We start from the raw sequence: 25,606 nt of genomic DNA, 5'->3' as shown, positions 1-25,606 counted from the left end.
GGTATTAGGGTGATAGTGGCCTCATAGAATGAGTTTGGAAGTTTAGCTTCCTCTGCAATTTTATGGAAGTGTTTGAGTAGGATAGGTGTTAGCTCTTCTCTAAATTTTTGGTGGAATTCAGCTGTGAAGCCATCTGGTCCTGGGCTTTTGTTTACTGGAAGATTTCTGATTACAGTTTCAATTTCCATGCTTGTGATTGGTCTGTTAAGATTTTCTATTTCTTCCTGGTCCAGTTTTGGAAAGTTGTACTTTTCTAAGAATTTGTCCATTTCTTTCAAGTTGTCGATTTTATTTGCATATAGTTGCTGATAATAGTGGAGAAGGCAATGGCAACCCACTCCAGTACTCTTGCCTGGAAAATCCCATGGACAGAGGAACCTGGAAGGCTGCGGTCCATGGGGTCGCGAAGAGTCGGACACGACTGAACGACTTCACTTTCACTTTTCACTTTGCTGATAATAGCGGAGAAGGAAATGGCAACCCACTCCAGTGTTCTTGCCTGGAGAATCCCAGGGTTGGTGGAGCCTGGTGGGCTGCTGTCTATGGTGTCGCACAGAGTTGGACACGACTGAAGTGACTTAGCAGCAGCAGCAGCAGCAGCAGCAGCTGATAATAGTCTCTTATGATCCTTGTATTTCTGTGTTGTCTGTTGTGATCTCTCCATTTTCATTTCTAATTTTGTTGATTTGATTTTTTTCCCTTTGTTTCTTGATGAGTCTGGCTAATGGTTTGTCAATTTTATTTATCTTCTCAAAGAAACAGCTTTTGGCTTTGTTGATTTTTGCTATGGTCTCTTTTGTTTCTTTTGCATTTATTTCTGCCCTAATTTTTAAGATTTCTTTCCTTCTACTAACCCTGGGGTTCTTCATTTCTTCCTTTTCTAGTTGCTTTAGGTGTAGAGTTAGGTTATTTATTTGACTTTTTTCTTGTTTCTTGAGGTAAGCCTGTATTGCTATGAACCTTCCCCTTAGCACTGCTTTTACAGTGTCCCATAGGTTTTGGGTTGTTGTGTTTTCATTTTCATTTGTTTCTATGCATATTTTAATTTCTTTTTTGATTTCTTCTGTGATTTGTTGGTTATTCAGCAGCGTGTTGTTCAGCCTCCATATGTTGGAATTTTTAATAGTTTTTTTTCCTGTAATTGAGATCTAATCTTACTGCATTGTGGTCAGAAAAGATGCTTGGAATGATATCAATATTTTTGAATTTACCAAAGCTAGATTTATGGCCCAGGATATGATCTATCCTGGAGAAGGTTCTGTGTATGCTTGAGAAAAAGGTGAAATTCATTGTTTTGGGGTGAAATGTCCTATAGATATCAATTAGGTCTAACTGGTCTATTGTATCATTTAAAGTTTGTGTTTCCTTGTTAATTTTCTGTTTAGTTGATCTATCCATAGGTGTGAGTGGGGTATTAAAGTCTCCCACTATTATTGTGTTATTGTTAATTTCCCCTTTCATACTTGTTAGCATTTGTCTTACATACTGCGGTGCTCCTATGTTGGGTGCATATATATTTATAATTGTTATATCTTCTTCTTGGATTGATCCTTTGATCATTATGTAGTGTCCGTCTTTGTCTCTTTTCACAGCCTTTGTTTTAAAGTCTATTTTATCTGATTTGAGTATTGCTACTCCTGCTTTCTTTTGGTCTCTATTTGCATGGAATATCTTTCTCCAGCCCTTCACTTTCAGTCTGTATGTGTCCCCTGTTTTGAGGGGGGTCTCTTGTAGACAACATATATAGGGGTCTTGTTTTTGTATCCATTCAGCCAGTCTTTGTCTTTTGGTTGGGGCAGTCAACCCATTTACATTTAAGGTAATTATTAACAAGTATGATCCCGTTGCCATTTACTTTATTGTTTTGGATTCAAGTTTATACACCCTTTCTGTGTGTCCTGTCTAGAGAAGATCCTTTAGCATTTGTTGGAGAGCTGGTTTGGTGGTGCTGAATTCTCTCAGCTTTTGCTTGTCTGTAAAGCTTTTGATTTCTCCTTCATATTTAAATGAGATCCTTGCTGGGTACAGTAATCTGGGCTGTAGGTTATTTTTTTCATCACTTTAAGTGTGTCCTGCCATTCCCTCCTGGCCTGAAGAGTTTCTATTGAAAGATCAGGTGTTATCCTTATGGGAATCCCCTTGTGTGTTATTTTTTGTTTTTCCCTTGCTCCTTTTAATATTTGTTCTTTGTGTTTGATCTTTGTTCATTTGATTAATATTTGTCTTGGGGTGTTTCACCTTGGGTTTATCCTATTTGGGACTCTTTGGGTTTCTTGGACTTGGATGATTATTTCCTTCCCCATTTTAGGGAAGTTTTCAACTATTATCTCCTCAAGTATTTTCTCATGGTCTTTCTTTTTGTCTTCTTCTTCTGGGACTCCTATGATTTGAATGTTGGGGTGTTTAACATTGTCCCAGAGGTCTCTGAGGTTGTCCTCATTTTTTAAAATTCTTTTTTTCCTCTCTGTTTCCTTTATTTCTACCATTCTATCTTCTACCTCACTAATCCTATCTTCTGCCTCTGTTATTCTACTGTTGGTTTCCTCCAGAGTGTTTTTGATCTCATTTATTTCATTATTCATTATATATTGACTCTTTTTTATTTCTTCTAGGTCCTTATTAAACCTTTCTTTCATCTTCTCAATCCTTGTCTCCAGGCTATTTATCTGTAACTCCAATTTGTTTTTAAGTTTTTGGATCATTTTCACTATCATTATTCAGAATTCTTTATCAGGTAGATTCCCTATCTCTTCCTCTTTTGTTTGGTTTGGTAGGCATTTATCCTGTTCCTTTACCTGCTGGGTATTTCTCTGCCTTTTCATCTTGTTTATATTGCTGTGTTTGGGGTGGCCTTTCTGTATTCTGGCAGTTTGTGATTCCTCTTTATTGTGGAGGTTCCTCACTGTGGGTGGGGTTGGATGGGTGGCTTGTCAAGGTTTCCTGGTTAGGAAGCTTGTGTCGGTGTTCTGGTGGGTGGAGCTGGATTTCTTCTCTCTGGAGTGCAATGAAGTGTCCCGTAATGAGTTTTGAGATGTTAATGGGTTTGGTGTGACTTTGGGCAGCCTGTATATTGAAGCTTACAGCTATGTTCCTGTGTTGCTGGAGAATTTGCATGGTATGTCTTGCTCTGGAACTTGTTGGCCCTTGGGTGGTGTTTGGTTTCAGTGTAGGTATGGAGGTGTTTGATGAGCTCCTATTGATTAATGTTTCCTGGATTCAGGAGTTCTCAGGTGTTCTCAGGATTTGGACTTAAGCCTCCTGCCTCTGTTTTTCAGTCTTATTCTTACAGTAGCCTCAAGTCTTCTCCATCTATACAGTACCAATAATAAAACATCTAGGTTATTGATGAAAAGTTTCTCCACAGTGAGGGACACCCAGAGAGGTACACAGAGTTACATGGAGAATAGAAGAGGGAGGAGGGAGATAGACGGGACCAGGAGGAGAAGAGGGGGAATCAAAAGGGGAGAGAGCAAGCTAGCCAGTAATCACTTCCCTATGTGCTCTCCACAGTCTGGATCCCTCAGAGATGTTCACAGAGTTACACAGAGAAGAGAAGAGGGAGGAAGGAGACAGAGGTGGCCAGGAGGATAAAAGGGGGAGTCAAAAGGAGAGAGACAGATCCAGCTAGTAATCAGTTCCCTAGTTGTTCTCCACAGCCTGGAACACACAAAGAGATTCACAGAGTTTGGTAGAGAAGAAAAGGGGGAGGGGGAAATAAAGGCTACCTGGTGGAGAAAAAGGAGAGTCAAAAGGGGGAGAGAGCAATCAGGCCAGTGATCTCACTCCCAAGTAAAAATGGGTACTGAAGATTGGGTTCTTAAAGGTACAAAGTTGATAACAAATACTAAAAAACAAAAATTAAAAAATCTAGAGTAGAGATTAGATTATCAAAAATACAATATTTTTTAAAAAGTCACAAAAATTATTTAAAATATATATATGAAGTTTGCTTTAAAAATAAGGTCTCTTTTTTTTTGCAAGTTAATAGTAGGTTATAAAAATGAAAATTAAAGGAGTAATAGGGGACTTAAAATTTTTTTTTAAATTTTTAATTAAAAAATAATAATAGTAAAAATATATCTAGGACTTTCTCTGGAGCTGTTGTGGACAGTGTGGGGTCAATTCATTTTCAGATAGTTCCTTGGTCCAGCTTGTACTTCTCAGTCTATAGGCCCCTTCCTATATAGTCAGTGCTAACTACAGGGTTTTAATCTATTGCACTTGTCACTTCCAAAGCGGGTCCCTCTGTTTATTTTAGTTTCTTCTGTTTGCTGGTCTCTTCAGTGTCTAATTTCCGCCCTGACACAAGGGATGTGGTGGTGGTCACTTTTTTTGGCCTCACTTGTTCAGTCGTGCTATGGGGAAGGAGGAACACTACAAACAAATATCACTGGCGTGTGCTCACAGTGATTCAGCCACACTGGGTTTGCCCCCGCTCACAGCGTGTGTGCTTTCCCAGTCTACACTGCTCAGGCTCTAGGTTGTTCTGCCAGGAACTGTCTGATGCTGGCCCTGGGTTGCATGCACTCCACAGGTCTAAGCCACTCAGGTTCAGGTTCTCAGGTACTCCACAAAGGCGCAGACTTGGTTAGGCCTGCGTTTTGTGCTTGTCCTAGGTCCGAGCAGCTCAGGCGACCAGGTGTTTGGCGAGCACGGTTGCCTCCAGTTGAAGGCTGCAACTTATAGCCTCCCCCGTCCCAGCCGCTCAGTTTTCTGGGTGTACAGTAAGTACGTCTTCTCAGGTGTGCCTTGTGTCTCTTCCAGGGAGCTTATCTCTGGCTGCAACCCTCCCAGCAGGTGTCGACTGTCCAGAATCCCAAGAAGTCTTGGTTAGCAACAAAGCCTGCTTGCAGTTTGGTAGAGGATGCCTCTCTGGGGCCACGATTGCCCCCTTCCAGCTCTGGCTGCCCTCACCTGCCTGTCTTCTGCTGGGGATGGGCTGGTTGATTGAAAGTTCTTAAACAGGGGGATAAGTCATATGATATATGTTTAAAACACCCATTACATGAAGACTGTATTATAGAGTGGTAGCAGTGGAGATGACAAAATTAGAAGTAAAGAGAATATTGAAAATTTACTGTATTATCCTATGAGGTAGACAATATTGGTTGGACTAGGGTGGCAGAAGTCAGGACCGAAATAACTTATAATGGTTCTTATGTAGAAAAAGAATTGCTAGAACTTGGTGATACATTGGTTTGGGAATATAAGGGACAAGGATTTGTCTAGGGTTGACAGCTTAAACATAATGTTTAACCAAATGTCTGGGCACCCCATTGCCCAATCAGGGTGACCCATAAAGTCAACCTTCACAATATATAAATGCTATTTAAATCCATGAATAAAGAATGGATAAAGAAAGTGTGGTACATATACACAATGGACTATTACTCAGCCATAAAAGAAGAATGAAGTAACACCATTTGCAGCAACAGGGATGGATCTAGAAATTGCCATACTGAGTGAAATAAGTCAGACAGAGAAAGACAAATTCATATGATATTGCTTATATGTGGTGCAGAATCTGAAAAAAAAATGGTACAGATGAACTGATTTACAATACAGAAATGGTCATGGAGGCAGAGTACAAACTTATGATTTCTAGGCAGGACAGCGGGGGAGAGGGATAAGTTGGGAAATTGGGATTGACATACACACATTACTATATATAAAATAGAGAACTAATAAGGACCTACTGTATAGCACAAGTCAATACTCTGTAATGATCTGTATTGGAAAAGAATCTTAAAAAAAAGAGTAGCTGTATGTATGTATGTATATATATATATATATATATATATATATATATATATATATATATTTGATTCGGTTTGCTGTACACCAGAAACTAACACAACATTGTAAATCAACTATACTCCCATAAAAATTAATTTAAAAAGAGGAATGGAAAAATCTACAAAATAAAACCATGGGGAAGATGAGATTACTGACAGAAAGAGAATAATACATAACAGGAGAATGTCCAAGACTTAGATAAAAAACATCCACCATTCAAAGTCTAATGAAGGGAAAGACCAGTGCTCTGAGTACTGTGGCTATATAATAAACCATGCCAAAATTAGTGGAACAGAATAATAGCAGTCATTTCCTAGCTCTGTGTCTCATGGTTCTGGGGGCTGACTGGACTCCACAGATGTTTCTTAGTCGAGGTCTTTCATTTCATTACAGTCAGAGAGTAATGAGGCTGGAATCATCACAGAGTCTCTTCTCTCCTGGCTGTGATACTTGTGGAGCTTGTGGCTGGAAGAGCTGGACACCCCTGGCTTGCCCCTATGTCTCCATGGTCTTTCCAACATGGCAACTTCAGCATAGGCTGACTTCTTCCGTGGCAGCTCAGAGCTCTGAAACGATGAGCCCTGCAGAAGAGAAAGCCCACCTTTTGTGACTAGACTTAGCAGTCTCACAGGTAGCCTTGCTTCTGCCTCCTTCTAGTGTTAGAAGTGGGGTTTCCCTGGTGGTGCTAGTGGTAAAGAACCCACCTGCCAAGTCAGTGCAGGAGACATAAGAGACACAGGTTTGACCCCTTGGTCAGGAAGATCCCCTGGAGGAAGGCCTATTCCACTATTCTTGCATTGAGAATCCCATGGACAGAGAAGCCTGGTGGGCTACAGTCGATGGGGTTGCAAAGAGTCAGGCATGACTGAAGCAACTTAGCACACAGTGTTAGAAGTGAGTCAGTAAGCCCAACACATATTTAAAGAGAGGGAATTTAGATTTTCTGTTGAAAAGAGGATTGTCAAAGAAGTCGTAAATCAAGTTTAACCGCCCCCGCCCGCCCCAATAACTTAGAGAAAGGGGAGAATGCAGTTTTCTGGGGTCCAAAGGAAGAAGTGGGTTCAGATTTTCTTTGCAAATTTTCCATTTTGGCAATTTAGAAAGCCTTCACCCTCTTCTCTCTGACCTTCCTTTGTGATTTTATAGAGCAATTGATCTGTGGCAAATGACCTATGTCACCTACTTTATTCCATGATTGATTATGTAAAAAAGAGAATAAGTTTTGTTTTCAAGAAAAGTCAGTCAGAAGCAATCAGAAGCAATTCAATTTATGAATGTAATATGGTGAAGTTATTGAGCCGGATCAGGAGAGACAATTCGGCTTTGAAGATGGTTTGTCCTCAACTGAACCAACTTGGTGATATCAATCATAGTTTTTCAAAGCATTTTGATGAAAAGATAATGGAACCAAAGTAAAACATTTGATTATATGTCAGCGAATGAATGAGCACAACAAAACCAGTCTTCAAAAGCTGCTTCACGCTCCCATGAAAGTGCACAAGCCAGAGAGAATGAGCCTCAGCTTCCAGGGGGTGAGAGTTGGAAGCAGTCAACAAACACAGTCAACCCTTCCCCACAGTGTGCAGGCACTGGGCAGACAAGGAATTAACCACTCACAGTCCAGTCCAAGACTCTTGGACTGGTCTCTTCCCCAACTGCCTTCCACCTTTTGTGTTGTTTCTTTGGTTTTATTTTATGTACATACTGGAGAACCATGAGGAAGTTATTGACATGAAATAGATGTGAGTCAAAAATTGTTTGTGCTTTATTTTTTTCTCCTTGTCTCTCCTGGTTTGCTTTTTCTAAAATTATTTTGGGGTGCACTGGGTCTTCGTCACTACAAGCAAGCATTCTCCAATTGAGGCGAGTGGGCAGCAGGGGTGGGAAGGTGAGAGGATGGAGGGAGCTACTCACTAGTTGTGGTGTGAGGGCTTTTCCTTAAGGTAGCTTCTCCTGGGGAGCGCGAGCTCTAGAGCATGCCGGTTTTAGCATTTGCAGAGCAAGGGCTTAAGTTGCCCCATAGCATGTGGACGCTTCCTGGACCAGGGATTGAACCTGTGTCCCCTGCACTGGCAAGTGAATTCTTCACCACTGGACCATGAAGAAGTCCCCCTTCTCTGCTCTGCCCTCTGTTCTAGGAGGCTCACCTCCAGGATCATTTCAACATCATCAACAGGTTTTGTTTTCTTTCCTTCTTTTTATTTATTTATTTATTTACTTTATTTTCCCGTACTTCAGAACGAGTACACGAGGGGTGCCTAGTAGAGTGACTCTGAGGTCTCCTTTCCACCCCTCACTGTGCTGGAGGCCACCCACATCCATTATCTGGAAGACACAGATCCTGTCAAGTCCCTTCCATACACCCCTCCATGCCTCAGATTTTAGGAACCACTCTTTTCTGTTGCCCCTTCAGGCCTAGGAATGGATTCTCATTCTTACTATTTCAGAGATACTGCAAAACTACTTGCTGGTTTCATTAAACACCACCTTCACCTTTGCAAATAGGTTTTGCTGGCTGTTGCTGTTCATTCTCTCAGTTGTGTCTGATTCTTCAGCCTTTTGGACTGCAGCACATCAGCCTTCCCTATCTTTCACTGTCTCCCCAAATTTGCTCAAACTCATGTTCATTGAGTTGATGATGCCATCCAACCATCTCATACTCTATTTCCCACTTCTCCTCCTGCCCTCAATCTTTCCCAACATCAGGGTCTTTTACTGATGGTATTGGATGGCATCAGATGGTATTGGGGCTTCAGCGTCAGTCCATCCAATGAATATTCAGGGTTAATTTCTTTTAGGATTGACTGGTTTGATCTCCTTGCTGTCCTAGGGACTCTCAAGAATCTTCTCCACCACCACCATTCGAAAGCATCCATTTTTCTGTGCTCAGCCTTCTTTGTGGTCCAATTATCACATTCGTACATGACTACTGGAAAAACCATAGCTTTGACTATATGGACTTTTTTGGGGGGGTAAAGTGATGTCTCTGCTTTTTAAAATACATCATTTGAATATGGCTGGGATGACTTCTGGGTTGACGATTTAAGTGACCAAATGGATAGAGATGTTGTTTACTAAGAGGAAGAAGATCAGAGGTTGAGTTTGGGATGTATTAAATCTGTAATGTCCATGATACTTGAATAGATATGCAAATGGGAAATTAAAATCAGAAGAGAAATCTGTGCTGAAGATAAAAGCTTCAGAGATGACATATAGCCACCATATGCTATACCCCTGTCTCATACAGGTGGCTGTCAGAGACCCAGCTGGGTGGCCAGCACAGAGAGGAGGAGAGCTGGTGATGTGCTGAATGATGCAAGGTGAACTTGCCAGGCACCAAAGGTGCCACATTCCTGGCCCTTGAGTAGAAGAAAGGAGAGATGCCAGCTCCAGTGAGGGCCAGAAAGAGAACTGGCCTGTGAGCTCTAACTCAGCTCTGGTGCCTTCTGGGCTCTGGAACACAGCCTTTCCTGGGGTCCTTTATCAGATCCAGCCTCTCTCAGCTGAGCCTGAGGTTTCCCTGATTGTCCCTCCCTCCCATTTGCCTTGAGTCCCCAGGCTCCTCTTCAGTAACGCTTACCCTTCCCTCCTCCACTTCCCAACATCTTCCCTGTAGGCTCAGGGAAATTATTTCCTCATCCTGATTTATCCCCCTCTACCTTTCTTTAGGGGCTTCCCAGGTGGCACTAGTGGTAAAGAACCCACCTGCCAATGCAGGAGACAGAAGATGAGGGTTCAATCCCTGGGATGGGAAGATTCCCTGGAGGAGGGCATGGCAACCCACTCCAGTATTCTTGACTGGAGAATTCCATGGACAGAGAAGCCTGGTGGGCTACAGTTCATAGGTTGCAAATAGTCAGACATGACTGAAATGACTTAGCACACAGCACAAACCTTCCTTTAGAACCCTCTTTCCCATACTTTATTACCTAATAGACTTCATTGGACCATTAAACACAGAGTACAAATCATTAGCCACTGAAAAACTCATTCCCCTTCCCAAAGCTTCCCTGGAGGGAAAATATTTGCATTCTATTTTTTCAATGCAGCCAAGAAAGAGAAAAAAACAAAACAAAACAATGACAAACAGAGCTTATGGCTATGCAGCACCTTAAAGAATGTAAAAGAAAATGGAAGATGTGATTTTTGAGATTTTATAATCTGATGAGAAGAGGAGGTTGGGTGAGAAAATGAAAAAAGAAAGTTCACAGTGAAATTGTATCATAAGCCAATTAATGTATACAAATTCACCCGAGGAGAAAAGTAACAATCAGATATTGGCATAATTCAACTAGGAAGCTTTTAATAGGACAGGAAATTTGAGATAGCACCTGAAGAAGAGACAAATGTGAATGCTAAGAGAAGAGGTTCTCCCCAGCAAGAAAATAAGGCATGTCTGAATGCACAGAAGAAACAAGAAAACTCCAAGTAGATTTTCTTCATAGGACTGGGAGCAAGGAGCAGCAAAACCAAGAAGTGAAGAGTTCATTCATGAGATTGGGCGTTTACATCTCAGGTCCAGAATTGAGGATAGACCAATAGAATGTTCTGTCCGCGGTACCATCAGCAACTGTTGGATAAATTAAATAAGGCTTTTAATTTCCCTGTGCCTCTCTATAGATGTAGATGACCTTGGGCTGTCTGATTTCCTTCCTTAGATGTGAGGGGAATACTATGCAGCTGTCAGAATACAGATTAGAAAATATGGCAAATCCCTGGGGAATCCCCAGACCTGAAAAAGTGAGTCAGGCTCATGGCGAGCCAATCAGGAAAGAGTTCACTCTACCCAGGAGAGTACAAAGCCAGCCAGAGCCTCTGGAGCATGGGCAAATACATACAGAGGACACATGTATTATAGAAGGATGAAGATCTAGCTTGGTGAGATTTAATCAAAGTATTCAGGAGAAGATAGGCTCCAGATTCAAGATAGCCTCTGGACTGGAGGATTATTGGACTGGGGACTGCATAGAAAAATATTTTTTCCATGAAGGCCTCACTATTACATTGCAATATTTAATTATTTATACAATGACCACCATCAAATTTTAATTTTTAAATTCTGTGATATCTTCATAAGGCATAGCACATGTGTGCTCAGTCATGTCTGATTCTTTGTTACCCCATGGACTGTAGTCGATCAGGCTCCTCTGCCCATGGAATTCTCCAGGCAAGAATACTGGAGCGGGTTGCCATTTCCTTCTCCAGGGGATCTGCCCAACCCAGGAATAGAACCTGGGTCTCCTGCATTGCAGGCAGATTCCTCCCCACTGAGCCACCAGGGAAGCCCCTCATAAGACATAAGCATCTGTCAAGTCAACAACAAGCTCTTTAATAAAAACAGCTACAATTGGATAAACTCTCTGAGCGAATTCACCCACCTTTGAGTGATGGGGAGAATGGTTGTAATCAGAAGGACCTGGAAGTGACCTTGTGTTGATCTGGGCTGCTGTGATAATCAGAAAAATACCACAAGCATTTTTATCTTGGACACTTGGGTTCTTATTTTCCCTCTTGTAGGTAAGTCACCTAAAAGGTTTTCTTTTAACTTAGAAACAATTGCAGCTGGAATAAAACATTTTCCTCTGAAAATGTGGTACAAACTAATTTCCAGTTTCTTTGTCTATTGAGTTACAGATATTGACAAAAGAAATAGGAGAAATAAGCCCATCTGTCAGTCAGAGAAGCATAGAAAAACAAGTAGAGAGTTTAATAAAAATACAAAGGAACCATTTCAAATATATTCAAGTCCCTTGCACCTCAAACGCCTTGTGACAAATACACTGTTTCTTGATTACCACAATCAAATGTCCAAGAGCTATAAAACCTGGAATGTGTTTCCCTAGTTGTTCTGGCTATATGTGAAAAACATATTAAGAATTATTAAACAAAGAAAATTTAATAACAAAAACTGACTACAGACTCTGTTAACATTCAGATGAAGTGCAATTAATTAGTTCATTAAAAACATGAATGAACTCACCAGAAGGTATGCCAAGATTCCAAAATATTAACAATAATACTCTTAATAACGTCTATGCTTTGTAGTATCATATATTTCTTTAGTGTCTCTTGTATAAAAACTATTCCTTAAAATTTTTGTTTAGGATCTGTCAAAATGATGTTCCAATTATTGGGAATCAGGGGACAAATTAACAAATGAGAACCTAAAAAACACACTACATGTTGGAGAATCAGTACAGATTATCTTCTATGTAGGGCATGAGTCCCCAAACCATCAGGCAAAGCTTCATTTGTGCTCCCCATCACTCCCCACTGCTCATATTACTGAGCGAATCGTTGCTCGCAATACCACAATACCGCATCATCTCCCTTCCCGCAATCCACGGAAATATTCTTTCAGGAAACTTGTCCCTGGTGCCAAAAATGTTTGGGCACCGCTAGTGTAAAGAATGACAGCAGCTGACACATTTCAGGAGAGAATGAGATTTCCCAGGTGCAAACCAAAGACAGCAAGAACCACAAGACACTGCAGCTAAGAATTCATAGGCAGATAATTGAGGTAAATCTGGTTAAACGTAAGGTAACGTAAGTGATTTCATTTCTTTGGTGTCAACTACAGCCTTCACAAGTCTTTATTGCACATCATGAGGGCTAAAAAGGGACAATTCCAGGCTGTTTTTTTTTTTTTTTTTTTTTGCCCCTATTTAAACATGGAATTCTTTTTATTTATAGACCTGCCATTAGTTTTCCATGGGACTATCTTTGTTTCACAGAATGCCTCATAATCCTTCATGGAAAATACTTAGGGAAGTTATAGTGTGGAAAGACTCTGGTCAGCAGCAAAAGAAGTATTAGATAAATTATGTTCCAACAAAGTGGTCCTGGAGTTTACTCCAGGATTTGGCCCAAACATAGGAAAATTAAGAAAAAAATATTTTTCTGCTAGTATGTGCACTGACCTTACCATTCTGTGGGACAAAGTAGTAAAGGTGAGCACGTGAGAGGAAAGAAGAGAAATGGGATAGGAATTAGATAAGGTGTGATCAAGGGTGGGAGATGAATAGCCTAGTCTGGTTCTCAACTCCCAACCCATCGAATAGCATTTCTTTCAAATGAAAGACTCCACTGTAGAAGATACAGTTCTTGTCCTGATAATCTATTTGAGAGGAACATGGGGCTTCCCAGGTGGCGTTAGTAGTAAGAAACCTACCCGCCACTGCAGGAGATGTGAATGTGATCCCTGGGTCAGGAAGATCCCCTGTAGGGGTAAATAGCAACCTGCTTCAGTATTCTTGCCTGGAAAATTCCTTGAGCAGAGGAGCCTGTAAGGCTACCATCCATGAGGTTGTAAAAAGTTGGACACTACTAAGGCACTGAGGACAGTCACAGAGAGGAATATCAGACTTTTGGCAAATTATCTTGTAGGATAATGACTTGTAGGTTTCTAAGGAAGCATTTAGGAGGAAGTATAACTTGACCATGAAACAGGTAGGAGTTAAGACTTTATTCAAGAAAGATTTTCCAAGTATGGTATTACAGAGTAAATTGAGTCCCCAAGATTGAGAATGAAGTAACCAGAGCAATTTGGGGAAGAATGATACTCAGAAAGAGGGTTTAGATAATTACACATGAAAGTTTAGACAACTCAAGAAGGACCTAAAATTACTGAGAACCTTGTATTCAGGTAAATGGAAAAACATTCATTATCCACATGTGTTGAGTTAAAGTAAAAGATCTTGTCTAAGAATCAGCCTACATATTTTTTTCTGAACTAAATTTTTAAAATTTTTATTTTATACTGAAGCACAGTTGGTTAGCAATGTTGTTAGTTTCAAGTGTATGGCAATGATTCAGTTATACATATACATATATCCTTTTTTAAGTCTTTCACCATTTAGATTATTGCAGAATATTGAGCGACACTCTCTACTATACAGGAGGTTCTTGTTGGTCATCTAATTGATACATAATTTAGTTCTAAAGTATCTGCTGGCAGATCCTGAGACTTAGTTTATGAATACACTTGGAACCCTAGTTTCCTAGTTGGTCTATATTAAAGGTTAACTATAAATGTTCTAGGAAGCTATTTTCAGCTCTAACAACAATACAAAATCAAATAATATTCACAGTTTATGCTTAATAAAATCTTCCAGGCATGGTTGTTAACACTACTTAATGGTAGTGATGAGGTTACTGAGACCTAAGGGTTTGATTGCCTTTCTCAAGATTTCACTAGTGAGGCAAAACTGGGATCAAAATGAGGTGAGCTGATTTCAGAGTTTGCACTCTTAACTCTAGGTTAAATCACTGCTCAATACAGAAGGTATACTTGGTCAGTTAGTTCAGTCGCTCAGTCATGTCCAACTCTTTGTGACCCCATGGGCTGCAGCATGCCAAGCTTCCCTGTCCATCACCAAGTTTGGGAGTTTGCTCAAACTCATGTCCATTGAGTCAGTGATGCCTATACAGAAAGCACAGGTAATATAAAAATTATCAGATTTTATTATTATCTTTGTTTTGCTTCAAATCATGTTAAGTTACATCTTCATAAGAGAAGAAAAAAATATAAGTTGCTATTTCGTTGTTAAGTCATGTCTGACTCTTTGCAACCCATTGGGCTGTAGCCCAAGGCTCTTCTGTCCGTGGGATTTCCCAGGCGCTTCTGTTCGTGGGATTTCCCAGGCAAGAATACTGGAGTGAGTTGCCATATCCTTCTCCAGGGGATCTTCCTAACTCAGCAATTGAACCTGAGGTTCTTGCATTGACAGAAGGATTCTTTATCACTGAGCCACCAGGGAAGCCCAAACAGCATAAGTAAAACCGTCAAATACATTGTATTTGGTTCAAAATGTTTTCTGTATAAAAGAACTATAAAGTTAGATAGTACCAAAACATAGGTAAGAGAACATCTTAAATACACTAATCTCTTGGGGAAAACGACTCCATGTGTTAATCCCAGTTCTCTTATTTCTAGAGATTCAAGCCAACATTCCAGGTAAGTTCCACATAAAAATGGAATTGGTTAGAAGTGGTAGAAGCACAGACAGAGAGCAATAAGCAAATCCCAAATTAACTATGCTTGTGAATGTTACCAATCACCTGCCCGGTAGCCACTTTGTGTCTCTGTCTTTGAGGTATGCTCCCAAGGTCATCTTTAGAGAGAATCCAGTTATCCCAGAGCATTGTTGTCCTTGGCAACTTACTCTCCATGCATGAACTCCGAGATGGATGTGTCTATTTATCAAGCAAGTTATGGTCAAATTTCATTATTTTTCAAACAAAAGGGTAAATATCTTACCAGTTCTCTTAAATATTCCTGTAAAATAAACTTATTCTTGATATGAAGTGCTTTTGTAAATTGTAATGGCTAAATATACAAGCTACAAACAAAGTACCAAACAACACCACAAATACTGAGAATAATGCATCTTAGATTACACAGGCACCCTTGAGAGTCATCTTTATAAGATTTTTAAACAAATGTATAACAATAAGGCTTTCACTTTTTGCAAGAGAAGACATTTTTTGGGAGACTACAGAGGAGAGTGGAAAGAACTTCAGTGGTAAAGAAACTGTACCTTTTTTACTTTCTTAGGGCAAATTCACACTTCGGTTCCTCAATTTCCCCATCTCTCAATTAGAAACAGTAATATCTATTCTGCAACATTGAAAGAATAAATGTTGCCATTAAATGTGTTCAGTTCTGTTCAGTTGCTCAGTCCTGTCCAACTCTCTGCGACCCCATAAACTGCAGCACGCCAGGCCTCCCTGTCCATCACCAACACCCGGAGTTCACTCAGACTCATGTCCATCGAGTTGGTGATGCCATCCAGCCATCTCATCTTCTGTCGTCCCCTTCTCCTTCTGCCCCCAATCCCTTCCAGCATCAGAGTCTTTTCCAATGAGTCAACTCTTCGCATGAGGTGGCCAAAGTATTGGAGTTTCAGCTTTAGCATCATTCCTTCCAAAGAACACCCAGGACTGATCTCCTTTAGAATGGACTAGTTGGATCTCCTTGCAGTCCAAGGGACTCTCAAGAGTCTTCTCCAACACCACAGTTCAAAAGCATCAATTCTTTGGTGCTCAGCTTTCTTCAGAGTCCAATTTTCACATCCATACATGACCACTGGAAAAACCATAGCCTTGACTAGACGGAAATTGTTGGCAAAGTAATGTCTTTGCTTTTGAATATGTTTTCTAGGTTGGTCATAACTTTCCTTCCAAGGAGTAAGTGTCTTTTAATTTCCTGGTTGCAATCACCATCTGCAGTGATTTTGGAGCCCCCCAAAATAAATTCTGACACTGTTTCCACTGTTTCCCCATCTATTTGCCATGAAATTATTGGACCAGATGCCATGATCTTTGTTTTCTGAATGTTGAGCTTTAAGCCAACTTTTTCACTCTCCTCTTTCACTTTCATCAAGAGGCTCTTTAGTTCTTCTTCACTTTCTACCATAAGGGTGGTGTCATCTGCATATCTGAGGTTAATGATATTTCTCCCTGCAATCTTGATTCCAGCTTGTGTTTCTTCCAGCCCTGCGTTTCTCATGATGTACTCTGTGTATAAGTTAAAAAAGCAGGGTGACAATATACAGCCTTAACATACTCCTTTTCCTATTTGGAACCAGTCTGTTGTTCCATGTCCAGTTCTAACTGTTGCTTCCTGACCTGCATATAGGTTTCTCAAGAGGCATGTCAGGTGGCCTGGTATTCCCATCTCTTTCAGAATTTTCCACAGTTTATTGTGATGCACACAGTCAAAGGCTTTGGCATAGTCAATAAAGCAGAAATAGATGTTTTAAATGTGTTAAGGAGACATAAATTCTGTAACATATTGTTTGACACAGAAACAGCCTTCAATAAAAAAAATTATATTACCATTGATATTAGTAACACTATTATTAGAATTCATGTCAAATCCCAAAGTCAACTATAAACCCTAACATTTTAATCTTCATTATTTTATCTTAACATTAAAAAGAAGCTTTTGCAAGAAAATCAGAAAGAAATTTGAAGTCAATACAACTTATTCAATTCTATTAGGCAGCCACACAGGTAGACATACTGATTCAGCCCAAAGAATTAATGCTGAGTATTACTGAAGGTTAAAAAAAAAAAAAGAAAAACAACCTACTTAAGAGCAAAGTGGGGGAAAAAAGGAAGAGGATGTTGGTAAGAGTCATTTGAGGATTTTCAGTTCCACCGATGACAGTAAATATTCTGCAGCTTCTTTGTTCTTGATGAAACTAAACAGTCCCTATTGTGTAATGGAACTTAGTTTCTGTCTTGAAGGAATAATTACAGAATAATAATGGGATCACTAAGAAATTTATGAGGTAAAATAAGTGTCTTTACCATAATACCAAGATATGATGAAGTAAAGGAAGTCAACAGCCCCATCTCATCAAAGCCACTTGAAGGTGTTAATGTCTTCCAAATGTCAAAACAACGCGACAATTTAGTTAAAAAATAGTCAAATTCCTAAGTGTATGTTAACAAAACACATGAAATATATGCTTAAAAGACTAAAGTTTTACATTAAAAAAAAAAAAAAACAGTCTCTTTGGAAGTCTTAAAAAGAATTTCAAGGCATTGCACCATTGCATCCCTCATTCAGGGGCCAGCTTCACTGCATGAGACTTGTGAAGTCATACAGGTCACTGGGCTGAGAAGTGTGCTGTGCTTAGGGTTTAATGCTTTGTGTTTGCCTTCTTCTGCTCCATGCTCTGTGATCACCTGGAGGGGTGGGATTGTGAGGGGGGTGGGGGCAGGTGAGTGGGAGGGAGGTGCAAGAAGGAGGGATGTATGTATACATATAGCTGATTCACTTCATTGTATAACAGAATCTAACATAACATTGTAAAGCAATTATACTTTAATAATTTTTAATTAAAATTTTAAAATTTTATCTTTGAATTTATTTGTGTTTTGTCAGTGAGGTCCCCTGGAACCATGGAGCATGTGCCAAAGTTCTGGACTCCTGACTCAGATGACCCTGCCTCCTACCAGCCTCCCTGGGTTCTTTCCAGCCCATTCTTGCATCTTCAGGGCTCTTTAAGCTCTCCCTTGATGCCCCTGCCCAACAACCTTCTCTGCCCTCCTCCACTGATGGGCATGTGTGTGCCCAGAGAGCTGGAGTTAGACGTAGGGTTTTCTGTGTCTTAGGATGGGGCGTGGTAGCAGCTGTCCCAGTCCAAGCAGGCAGGGAGCCCCATGACCTGCTCACAGGGGTCTACCAAACCTCGCATGCACATCTGAAGGAGGACCAAGCGTGCCCAAGGGAAGCTGCAGGCTGTCTCGAATACCTTGGGTATAATTGTGGACAACAGCAAAGACCACAAGAAGTGAGCCTGGCACCCTAGTGGGTCCTAGAGGAAGACCAGCCTAGTGCCAAGATGCTCTGCTTCCTGCAGAAATGGGACGCCCCATGGCATGGTGTGCAGGAACAGAAGGCCGAGAACAGGCAGGTGGTGGAGCTGCAGCTGTGGGGCCAGGCCTGGCAGGCTCTTCGCAGAGAACAGAAGGAGCTGGTGGCCGTGCCGAGGGAACTGGGTGAGGAGGAGACAGCTGGGCCCCGGAGCAGAAGTCGTCAAGGTCAAGGGCACATGGCCCAGCACGCTGAGCCTGGGCACACTGCCTCTGAGAGCAGCCAAGGTGGTGCCCAGGCCCAAAGCAGTGATGGAATTTGCTGGAGGTGGAGGCCTGAGTCGGCTCCGCTGCCATTCTGTCTTTGGGGCTTCCTTGGGGTTACACACGCACTACTTTGATTCCTCCCTGTTTTCTTCTAACTTGAGGATTCTTGGCTTGCTGCCACTGTGGGAATCAGGCACCACGTTTTCTCTTTTCTGGGTGGGGTCAGCACCATCCACCACCCCCACCTCCAACACACAGACCACACACACACACACACACACACACACACACACCAGGTTCCTGAGGACTCCACAGAATCTGACTTGGGGTGTCTGTTCTCAGTCCCCATCCATCGCCCCTTTGCCTTCCAGTCCGAGGGCCCTTATCATGTCCTCCACACATCCATGAATAAACTTCCTGCTCTAAACTGTCGGAAAAAAAAAAAAAATCCCTGGAGTGGCCTTTCCACTGTGGGCTGTGGCAGTGAGCTCGTGCAAAGAAACACAGCCCACGAAGAGAAGTAGTCCATTGCCCGAGGGGGTACAACGTCAAACAGCAAATAAAATACACCAGGACAAATCAAGAAAGGGAGTTGTCCACACCAGTACCCTGTTGCTCTTGTTGTTCAATCGCTAAGTCATATCCTACTCTTTGCAGCCCCATGGACCGCAGCATGCCAGACTTCTCTTCCCTTCACCATCTCCTGGAGTTTGCTCAAACTCATGTCCATTGAGTCGATGATGCCATCCAGACATCTCATTCTTTCTTCCCCTTCTCTATGTGGTGCAGCCAAGAAATAAATAAATAAATAAAAATCATTTTTTTAAAAGACTTGGAAAAAAAATTTTCAAAATCACTACCAAAAGAGCCATCTTTAAAAAATAAAAACCTGGAGACATCTACTTCTGGAAGATGAAGTGGACATAATTTTCTCTATTCTTTCCACTAAGTACAACAAAAATCCTAGGACATTATATATATAATAGTGAAACTGAAAGTCCCTCAGTCATGTCCAACTCTTTGCAACCCTAGCCTGCCAGGCTCCTCTGTCCATGGGATTCTCCAGGCAAGAATACTGGAGTGGGTTGCCATCTCCTTCTCCAGGGTATCTTCCCAACCTAGGGATCAAATCCTGGTGTCCTGCATTGTGGGAAGATTCTTTACCAGCTGAGCTACAAGCGAAGCCCAAGAACACTGGAATGGGTAGCCTATCCCTTCTCCAGGGGATCTTCTGGATCCAGGAATTGAACCAGGGTCTCCTGCATTGCAGGTGGATTCTTTACCAACTGAGCTATGAGGGAAGCCATATATATATAAAATAAGCATAAGAAATAAGTATAACAAGTATCTAAAAGATGGAGAGATGACAGCAGAACCAAGCAGTGTCCTTAAGACCCGAGGGATGACACGCTGGCAAGTTTTCTGGATTTCCTTCTTGTCTCAGACTAGAAACTGAAGAAGCTGACAACCCAAAAATCCAACAGGTACAGACATACAAAAGTGTTTCATGAAAAACCTGCTTTCTCTACTCAAAAGGAAAGGGGCAGCCCACCAAGAAAGAAAACTTCTAGCCAGCAACAGCTCTACTCTAGCCAAACATTACAGAAAGGAAAAAAAAAAAAAAGTGAATCCACTCCCATCCATGTCAGCTAAGGTTAAATGAGGCATGGATGAGGCTGGATTAGTCAGACTTCCATGCTCATAAAGATATAAGGAGATGCTCCAAGCTTCTGCCCAAATGTGTGTGCTCAGTCAGATGTGTCTGACCTTTTGTAACCCCATGGACTGTAGCCCAATAGGCTCCTCTGTCCATGGATTTTCCCAGGCAAGACTATTGGAGTGGGTTGACATTTCCTTCTCCAGGAGATCTTCCCGACCCAGGGATTGAACCTGTGTTTCCTGCATTGGCAAGTGGATTCTCTACCACTGAGCCATCTGGGAAACCCCCTGCCCAGATAGTATCAGAAAAAAACAAAGAGGGAACCAGGACTTCAGTCTATCTGGTAATGACACCCCCTTCCCCTCCCACATCATTGAAGACAAAAGGGGAATCCTGAAATTTCACTGCCACCCAGGGTGCATGAGATGGCTATTCCTCTCAACACTGGATTGGCTCAGAAGAAGTCCCATGGAACACAGCAGACCAGCTAAAACAAAAAGTTTAAAGAAGATCTAGAGTCTCATTTCATGGTACATAAAGGTCCAGTTTTCAAGAGAAAGTTATTTGCCAAAGTAAGAACCAGGAAGACCTCAAAATCCACACAAAAATATGGTGAACAGATGCCAACACCGAGATGCCAGCCGTCTTAGAATGATCTCATCAAGATTTTAGAGCAGCTCTGATGAAAATGTTTCAGTGCAAAATGAACACATTCAAAACAAATGAAAAAATAGACCCAGTGAAGATATAGAAAACTTCAGCAAAAAAAAAAAAGGAGGCATTAAAAAAAAATAGACATTTGAATTTATTTTTGGCCATGCCACAGGGCATGTGGGATCTTAGTTGCCCAACCAGAGATGGAACCTGGAACCCCTGCATTGGGAGCTGGAGTCTTAACTACTGGCCAGCCAGGAAGTCCCCACAAATAGACATTTTAGAGCTGAAAAGTATAATAGCAAAGCAATAACACCAAAATAAAAAGCCCAATAGATGGACCAAGACCAGAATGTAGAGAACAGAGGAAAGAATCAATGAAATGGAATATAGAATAATACAAATTACTCAGTCTAAGAAAAGAGTGGAAAAAACTAATAAACAGAGCCCCAGAAACTTGAGGATTATAAACTAGGTAAACATTCATACCATCAGGGTCTCATTAGGAGTGAAGAATCAGACTGGGGAAAAAAGTACTCAAAGGGAAAATAATGGCTGAAAAAATTGGCAAGACATATAAATCTACAGATTTGAGAAACTAAAGAAGCCTTAAATGGCATAAACCCAAATATATTTGTGGCAAGACACATCATGCTTGCACTTGTGAGAACTAAAAGCAAGGGGAAAAACTGAAAACAGCCAGAGAAAAAAAGGGCATCTTACATATAGAAGGGAAAGGAGTTTGAATCATTCTTCACTCATCAGAAACCATGGAAACCAGAAGAAAATGGTATAGTGTATTTCAAGTGCTAAAAATAATAATAATAAAAACTCAAGCTAGAATCATATACCCAGTGAAAATAACCTTTAGCAATAAAAAACCAAGACTTTCTCAGATAAAGAAAAACTAAGAGAATTTATTGCCAGCAGATCCACTCTAAAAGAATGTCTAAAGAAAGTTCTCTAAACAGAAAAGAAATGATCGAAGAAGGAAATTTGGAATTTCAAGAAAGAAACAAAAACATGATAAACAAAAATACAGGTAAAATTTTATTTTCCTTCTTCTTGTGAGGTCTTAAAATTATGTTTGATGGTCGAAGAAAAACGTCATATTATCTGATGTAGTTCTAAATGTATGTATGGGAAGTAGAAATCCAATTATAAACAGAGCAGAGTAAAAGAAGGTAAAGTTTCTATAGTTCACTTGAACTAGTAAAATGACATTAGGAGGCTGTAAGTTATGGAAATATGATTTAAAACATAGAAAGTATATGTGTGCATATGTATATATATATATATATATATATATATATATATATATATCCATCCCTGGGTCGGGAAGATTCCCCTAGAGGAGGAAATGACAACCCACCCCATTCTTGCCCCCAAAAATCCCATGAACAAAGGAGCCTGGCAGGCTACATTCCATGAGGTTGCAAGAGTCAGATACAACTGAACACACACATGCCCAGGTGGCTCAGTGGGTAAAGAATACTCCTGTAATGCAGGAAATGCCGGAGAGGTGGGTTCAATCCCTGGGTCAGGAAGATCCCCTGGAGGAGGGCATGGCAACCCACTCCAGTATTCTTGCCTGGAGAACCCCATGGACAGAGGAGCCTCGTGGGCTACAGTCTACAGGGTTGCAAAGAGTCGGACACAAGTGAGATTACTGAGAGCATAAATATGTATATATATATATATAATATATATATATATATTTCAAGAGTCACTATTTAAGTACAATTATATAGTGGGTCTTGAAATCAGATTCCACTCACTTTCTTCCACTTTTGTGGGTGACATATATTACTCTCTCTCTAACATAATGAACTAAAAAAATGGAGTAATGTAATCAGAAAATCCTTGCTCTAAAAATAATCATTTAGTATTTCCCCACAAAATAATGAGATGAAAAGGGCCTTGGTTAAGTCAAAGTCACTGCAAAATTTCCATAAGTCAAACTTATGGCAATTTGTATGATAAGCGAACCAGGAAGAGGACTTGTTTTGGACAATATGCTCTGGTCATGAAAGGGTTACTACACATTTTTACAAAACCTAGTTCATATGCTTATCTACTTCCCAAAGACCTTTGCATTCTAGTATTTTAATATATGCCTTGGGTGTTTATTAATAGGCACTTTGGAAAATCATTCAAGCCACTGGCTTCCTTCATTTTAGTGACGGGAAATAGTAATTTACTAAATAGCAACTCATTAATGTGAAAGAGTTAATGGAAAGACTATGTTATGCATTTTGATAACCTACTTCAATAAATATAAGCACATAATGATGATTATTTAGAAATATAAGCAGCAACAGTAAATCTAAATAAAGCCATTATTTACAAAGCTATGGCCAGTAATATTTTCCCACATATTGTTAGGATGAAAATGATTTTCTTGTCTTTTTATTCTAGATTGTTGATCATTTATAATTAAGGAGAAAAGAAAATCATTTCCGAGGAAGTCCAAAGAAAAGAACTTGGACTAAGGATGACAATAGCTGTTCTTTGCCCTTGAAACTGTTCTGGGTATTATGAAGTGATCTCTTTTCCCTTTCTGTTTATTTTACTCACAAAACAAAGCATTCTTGGCATCACAGTATTGGTGGGTCTCCTCTGCTTTTGCTGTATAAACAGTTTCCCGGTGAGAAGGGATGTGAAATATTGCAGGGTTGAGGGAGACATACAACAAGATGATTTCTTCCCTTTTCTTTCCTGGAACCAATCTGAATGAAGACTCAGAGACGAGAGGAAGAAGAGGAGCTACCGAAAACAGGCAATGAGAGAAAGAAAGTGAGCAGATGAGAAGTACAGACACCAAAAGTGTCTTGGGATGAAAATGAGAAGAAGCTGAAGATTTGTCATTTGCACTGTTACCATTTTCTGTTGTATTTTAAACCTTGGAGCTTTTATGGAGGAGGTACACACACTTTTCATATAATGGCTTAGAGAAAATTTGTTAGTTTAACGTACCTGTTCCTCACTGGGCTTTTTTAGTCCATCTTTTCCTTAGTACTGAAAAGACTCATAGGCAAAAGAAACAGAACTCTCTATAAGTGCAGTAGTGAATTCTAATTATTTTTCAAGTTTATTTTAGCCACGGAATATCTATATATCTGTATCCATCTTTTAATTGAATGTATAGTCTTTCTTTCAGTTTTCACTGATTTGCCCAATTTACCACTCTTTGAGGTTTCTGGAGTCCTTTTTCATATTTTTAGGGCCTGAAGTTTGCTTCCAACAAGAGTGTTCCTCAATCTAGCAGAAGTTAGCCATTGGTCAATAACCAAGGATCAGTCATGGAATGATTTGTCCTTGATAATGAAGTCTTAGCCCCTATCACAGTCATTTCAATCATATACAGGGCTTAGAATTTCATCAAACATCCTCTGATGCTCTGTGGACAGCCCTCAACCACTTGTTCAAAACAAGCCAGTCATCTAAGTTGCTTCCATGTCCTGGCTCTTGTAAATAGGGCTGCAAAGAACATTGGGGTACATGTGTCTTTCTCAATTCTGATTTCCTCAGGGTATATGCCCAGTAGTGGGATTGCTGGGTCCTATGGTAGTTTTATTCCTAGTTTTTTTTAAGGAATCTCCATACTGTTCTCCATAGTGGTTGTACCAGTTTGCATTCCCACCAAGCGTGTAAGAAGGTTCTTTTCTCCATACCCTCTCCAGCATTTATAGACTTTTTGATGATGGCCATTCTAACTGCTATGAGATGATACCTCATTGTATTTTTAACTCGTATTTCTCTAATAATAAGCAATATTGAGCATCTTTTCATGTGTTTATTCACCATCTGTGTGTCTTCTTTGGAGAAATGTTTGTTTAGATCTTCTGCCCACTTTTTGATTGGGTTGTTTGTTTTTCCAGTACTGAGCTGCACGAGCTGCTTGTACATTTTGGAGATTAATTCTTTGTCAGTTGCTTCATTTGCTATTATTTTCTCCCCATTCTGCAGGTTGTCTTTTTACCTTGCTTATAGATTCCTTCATTGTGCAAAAGTTTAATTAGGTCCTATTTGTTTATTTTTGTATTTATTTCCACTACTCTAAGAGGTGGGTCATAGAGGATCTTGCTGTGATTTATATCAGAGAGTGTTCTGCCTATGTTTTCCTCTAAGAGTTTTATAGTTTCTGGTCTTAAAGTAATTATCCTTCAATTAAAATATATAAGTAAATAAAAAAAAAAAAAAACAGTGAGCCTAGTGATGGCTAGTCAGCAGCATCATTGAATGTGAGACAAACTTCTAAAAAGAGACTGTATTTAAATTCTTTGCTGATGCCTCACAGAGGTTGGATGTTCAGGGCTTGGGCTCCACTGACCCCTAGGACTGAAGGAAACTGGTAGAGATATTCTGCAAGGAAAAAACAAGAAATATATTGGCTTTTTCAAAGAGTCCTTGGAGAAGACAGGAAGGTCTGGTGGGGATTTACAACACTTAAAAATCTGCTTTTTGCCTCTCTTTCTAGGAGGGCCCAGGCCAGGCAGCCTCTAGACCCATTTCTCTTCCTTTTGCACTCTGTTCTCTGTGCCAGGAGGCTCAGCCACATGGGCTGCATCCATTGACTCCTTCCACAAAGATGCATAGCTAAGTTCAGCTACTGGGAAGCCTTGACAAGACAAAGAGAGAGAAAAAGGAGGTTGGAACATCTACTCCTCTGGTTCTCTCCTTAAGAAGTTGCCTTTTTTTTTTTTTTTTTTAATTTGAGTGTAATTGCTTCGGGCTTCGCTGGTGGCTCAGTGGTAAAGAATCTGTCTGTAATGCAGGAGACGTAGGTTTGATCCGTTTCGGGAAGTTTCCCTGGAAAAGGAAATGGCAACCCACTCCAGTATTCTTGCCTGGGAAATTCCATGGACAGAGGAGCCTGGTGGGTTACAGTCCATGGGGTTG

This window comes from Bos taurus, chromosome 14 (genome assembly GCF_002263795.3).
Source record: "Bos taurus isolate L1 Dominette 01449 registration number 42190680 breed Hereford chromosome 14, ARS-UCD2.0, whole genome shotgun sequence".
Classification (NCBI taxonomy): domain Eukaryota; kingdom Metazoa; phylum Chordata; class Mammalia; order Artiodactyla; family Bovidae; genus Bos; species Bos taurus.
This window is presented reverse-complemented; position numbering follows the sequence as displayed.